We start from the raw sequence: 6,000 nt of genomic DNA, 5'->3' as shown, positions 1-6,000 counted from the left end.
TCTGGTGTTTCCTGGCTTGGCTAGGTTGCTCCACTCTTCCTTCTTCACTTGTTCTTATCAAACCAAGGATTCTATGAACACTTTAATGCTGCTCCAAATGATGGATGAACGACTCTTTTTCAAGAGGTGAAATCAGTAATAGGACAAAGGAAAACAAATGGAAAAATAAAGAGAGAAAGTTGAGAGAGAAGAGAAGAGATAAGAAAGTTGAGGTGTGTTGAAACTCTTCTAGCCTATGTTATCAATTTGAATTCTGGTGTTAGTCAGTGCAGTAAAATCTGAGTTGTTTGCGAATTCCCTGATGTGTTTTCTGAGGAATTACTGGGATTACCACCAGATCGGGAGGTTGAGTTCGCAATTGAAGTGTTTCCTGGCAGCTTCGGTGTCAATGTCCCCCTATTGTATGGCACCCACGGAGTTGAAAGAATTAAAAGTACAATTGCATGACTTGTTGGATCGCAGCTTTATACACCTAGTATATCACCTTGGAGAGCTCTAGTGCTTTTTGTTAAAAAAAACATAGCTCGATGCGGCTTTGTATTGACTGTAGGCAATTGAATAAGTTGACGATTAAAAATCGATATCCTCTACCCCATATTGATGATTTATTCGATCAACTAAAAGGAGCTTTTATCTTTTCAAAGATCGATTTGAGATAGGGTTACTATCAGTTGAAAGTAAAAGATAGTGATGTATCGAAGACAACATTTCATATGCGTTATGGCCATTATGAATTCTTAGTAATGCCTTTTGGGTTGACGAATGCTCTGACGACATTCATGGATCTCATGAATCGTATTTTCCAATCGTTTTTGAATCAATTTGTGGTAGTTTTTATTGATGGTATTTTGATCTATTCGAAATCTGAATCCAAGCATGAGCAACACCTCAGAATTGTTTTGCAAGTGTTATAAGAGAAACAGTTATATGAAAAGCTTAGAAAGTGTGAATTTTAGTTATCAGAGGTTGTATTTTTAGGTCATGTTATCTCGGCAGATGGAATTAGAGTTGATTCAAAAAAGATAGAGGCAATTATTTTTAAATGACCCTATAGTTAGGGGTGTCGGAAAGTACATTCCCGGGACTCCGTTCCCATAAATTGGACTCGTAAATATTTTTAATAAATATTTACAAAGTTAGTTGTATAGTTAATTAGGTTTCGGTTAAGTGAATTTGCATCAATTAAGAATTATTATAGTTTAAGGACTAAATCACGTATAGGGTGAAAGTTGAATTATAGATTAAAAATTAATTAAAGGGGCTAAAGAAGCAATTATGTCTTATTCCATTAAGTGGACGGTATTAATGTTATATATATAGTATACGTGTAAACTTATTATATATATTATAATGGTTAAAAGTTAAAGTATGTATATATGTATTATATAATATATATATGTTATAATAAAAAGAAAAAGGAAAATAAAAGATAGTGGAAAGGAAAGAGAACATGCAAAAACAATTTAGAAAATAAAAGAAAGAAGAAAAGAGTGGGATGACAACCTAAGGGTTTCAAACTTTTCAACTTCAATTGGTTAGTCAATTTAGTTTATTTTCTCATAATTTTTATATTTTTGGAATCCCAATGTTTAGTATTAATCGACCCATGTTGAAATTTTAGCAATTATTAAGATTTTAAATGTTGTTAATGATGAATAGTTTTGCTATTACGGATTAAATTGATAGATTTTTAAACTAGAAGTGAAAAAGGATTAAATTGTAGAGCAAATTGTAAATTTTGTGTAATAGGGACTAAATTGTAAGAAATTCAAAATTTAGGGGGGTTGCAAAGCATATATCACATTTCACACGTCACATATAACGATATATTGCATAATGATCACATACTCATTTAGGCATACATCACATTACACGTATATACATTTTAAGATAATTTGGCACATGCTATGAAGCATAAAAGTGAGTTTTATCATCACTCATTGGATACATGGATCTCTAATATACCAAACATAGACTCATAGAGTCAAACATGTCCCAAAAGTGAAGTGTAAAGCTAACACTCTACTTATTTCCCCTCACATGTCCCATTGAACAGAGCTTAGCTTACATTCCCTTATCCCTTCAACATGTCCCAGGGCTTCAAAGTCCAAAATCATTGTACTTATAGGTGAGTACACACAATCCTATGGCATACCAACTATATCCAACAGTTTCAAGATCATAAGGCCAAAATATCTGAAATCAAACACATATCACTGCATATTTGCATCTTTAGCAAAACACTATCACTAACATTTAACATATATATCAAGTACACATTTGCACTTTCTCAACGACTAACATAACCACATATCACATGTTATAGCATCTCATCTCAGTTCACACATTCACAAACACATAAGCATATTGTTCACAAGTTAACATAGGTATGAGAAACCTTACACTTAGAATTTAGAGTAAGGGTTTAAGCTACTACCAAATTCCCAAATAATGTATTAAATCATGTCCACAAGCAATTATTCCAAACACTCAAAAATTTCCCTTTAGCTGAAAAGCCAAAAGCTCAAACTAGCTTTTCATTGCCTTTATCTCTACTCGTAAAAGGTCCTATCGAATCCGAAACTTCAACAAAACAACTCACACAACAATGCATTCAATAATCAGCTAAGAACTCACCACAAGCAATAAAAAACATAAGCCTAAGCTATGTTCCCATGTAACCGAAACTTATAACATAACCACTTTAAATTCAAATATCTCGATCTATATTTAATCTTTTCACCTAAAATCAATTATGTTCATCTTAAAATTCACCTATGACTAATTCCCAACCTTTAAACTACAATAATATACTCAAATCATAGTATTGACTTTTTTGACATATTTTATGGCTATTTTTTGAAAATTTATTAATACTCAAGAATTCTTTAACAAAACTTCAAAGTAGGTTTACACCAAAAATAATTGAAAAACACTTTGAAACCATGTTTTTATCCCAAATCCTAAAATCCACCATTAACAACCCAGTTTTCTAATCTTATTTAAAACATGCTATTTAATAGCTAAAAACTAGTTTTAAATACCAAATAACATTTAAAACTATTTAGAAGTTGAATCATTACCTTAGACGACAAAAATCCAAGCGTCTGATCGAAAATCTGAAAAACTCACAAGCTTGACAATAGAGGGATCTATGGTGTTTTTGGGTGTTTTCTTGAAGTATTATGGAGGTATATAGCTTGGTTCATGGTAGAAATCGAAAGGAATCAAGTTTGTAGAAGAAAATTGAATGATAGATAGGCTTAGGAGAGCAAGGGATGGCAACAAAGTAAAGGGGAGAAAGTTAACGTGAATATATAAGCTGTAGCTGGGGTTATTAGGTTTATTTTTAAAATTTGGTAAAATTTCAACATAAATGCTCACAATTTTGACTCTATTACAAATCAGTCCTTTGTTTAAAATTAAAGGTATTTAAAACTCATTTTCAGAAATTGATTTAATTTTCCAAAATCAATATTTGCAAACATTACCAATATACTGTATCACAAAATTCCGAACATTCTAAGCCTAAAATTTCTAAAATGCCCCTAAAACTCACATGTCCTATTTTAGGGTGTTACAAATAGTGCATGCCTCAAAATCAATGATAAATTGATAAGAGGTAGTAGGGGACACAGTGGATAGGATTAAGATTCAAGTTGTTTGGGACTAGGGAAAATCGAGTCGAAGCATATTGAACCCTAACATGGTGAGAAAATAACTTAAAGGAATAACTTAGTGATACAAAATTGGAGCGAAGGAAGCAGATTAAGGATCGAATTCAAGTTATTTGACTCAAGAAGGAAAGATTTGGATATGACCTGAAAGGAAGAAACCAAATAAATTTAAAAAATAAAAAATGAAATAAGAAAACTTAACAAAAAAAGGATAAATATTCAAAATAATAACTAAATAGTGAAAATATATATTAAAGTAGAGTGGAAGATGGAACAATAAACCGATGGATATGATGGATAGAAGGATAAATGTCCAGTTGAACCCTTTGAGATATAAATCCCAACAAACTCAATTAATGACTGTAATCAACCCTCTAAGAAATAATCCTTGGCAAATTGAAGGGTGAAAAATGAATTCCCATGACTTGTAGAAAATCAAGAAGAAAACTACTTCTAAAAATCACAAGAAAGAAATGTTGCACAAGAAACAAACTCCCAGAGTTGAAAACTTTATCAATGAAAACAATTCTCCCCTTAATAAATAATGAAGAAGTCTTTATATAGGCTAGCTAAGTACATCCAAATAAAACTCTAAAGTATACTAAAACTCTAATTAATCTAAATAAGAGTAGTTTTAAACAAAACTTTCTTATTAGCTGAAAACTCCTAAATAACTTAAAATACTTAATAATTATAAAAAAATAGAATAAAAAATAAAAAAATAAGAGATGATAAATACAATATTGGAATCATATATAAGAAAAATTAAGCTTAAAACCCAAACCCAATATTATATAAACTCGAATTAAAATCCTAAAATTCGTAATTTCCGTCATAATCCCGTCCAGAAATTCTACTTGCGCAATCTTCACTAAAATGGTCATAACTTGAGCATCCAAACTCAAAATCAAGTGATTCAAAGTGCGTTTCGAAGCTAAGAGATAGCTATTCGAATTCCATGAAGACATATAAACCTAGAAATGCCTGGATCCTATCCAAAAAGTCGTTGCAAGTATACTAATTTCTTAAACTTGAAATTTGACAACTTTGGTGAATAGAGTTTAATAAATTTCACCCTATCCGTGCATGTATCATTCGCCCTTTCCTCAAAAAGATTTATCCTTGAATCTTATCTTTGATCAAATCTTTGTTTAATTTGCTTGGCCTTTGACATTGTTGTTGGGCCTTAAGGTAGTATGAGCCCATCACATCCATGGGTCTGAAATTGTGCCTTGAGACTCAGATCATCCCTCCTTCCTCATGAAGAATCGTCCCTAAAGCTGCACAAAAAGAAAAGGGATTAGAATAGATAACAATAAAATGAAAAATAAAAATACTTACCTATGCTTTCTTGTGCACCAAAACTATCTCCAGGATCAAATATATTATTTTGATCTTGTAACACCCCTAACCCGTATCCGTCACCGAAACAGGGTTACAAAGCATTACCGAAATTTACAGATCAATTACAATTAATTTATGTCTTTTACTATTCATATCTGAAACAAATCATAATTCAACTATGTTGTTCCTTAAATGGACCCTCGAGGTCCTATTTATACATTAAAAAAAACTCGGGACTAAACCAAAAACTCAGAAATTTTTTTGCAAAATTTTAAAATTTATCTTAGGTGCAAGGGACATACGCCCATAAGGTCAGGCCGTGTGGCTCACACGACCAAGTGACGCACCCATGTCTTAGGGCGTGTTGGAGTTCGATGTGAGGCACAAGGTTGTGTCCCAACCCGTGTTCAAATTAGGTTAGCTACTAACTTGGGTCACACGGAAAGCCACACACCCTATGCTAGGCCATGTGGACTATTTAATTTTAGAAAATTAGGTGGAGGATTCACACAACTAAAACAGACGCCCGTGTGTTGGACCATATGTTTCATACGTTGAGACACACGCCCGTGTCTCTACCCGTGTGATCAATTTTGAGCATTCTGTTTCTCAATTTTTAAGATGCAGGGGATACACAGCCAAACCATACGCTCGTTCCCATGGCAGTGTGTCACACACTGTTGAGGTACACGCCTGTGTGTCTACCCGTCTGGATGAAAAGAGGTCAATTTTAAGGCCATTTTTCTCACTGAATTTTGCCTACAACCTACAAAAATTTTTAAACACTTTCACCAACCAATTTAAGACATTATAACCTAGCCCAAATTCAATATTATGCACAATATATCACTTCTTAAATGCATTTATCCAATTTACTTATTTGGCCATATTTGTAGCAACCCAGTTTTAGCTAAATAGGAATAGTGGTTTTGAAACCACAAATTTCATATCATAAAATTATTTTAATATTATTTTTGGT

The sequence above is a fragment of the Gossypium hirsutum genome, chromosome A02, assembly GCF_007990345.1.
Source record: "Gossypium hirsutum isolate 1008001.06 chromosome A02, Gossypium_hirsutum_v2.1, whole genome shotgun sequence".
In the NCBI taxonomy this organism is placed as follows: Eukaryota; Viridiplantae; Streptophyta; class Magnoliopsida; order Malvales; family Malvaceae; genus Gossypium; species Gossypium hirsutum.
This window is presented reverse-complemented; position numbering follows the sequence as displayed.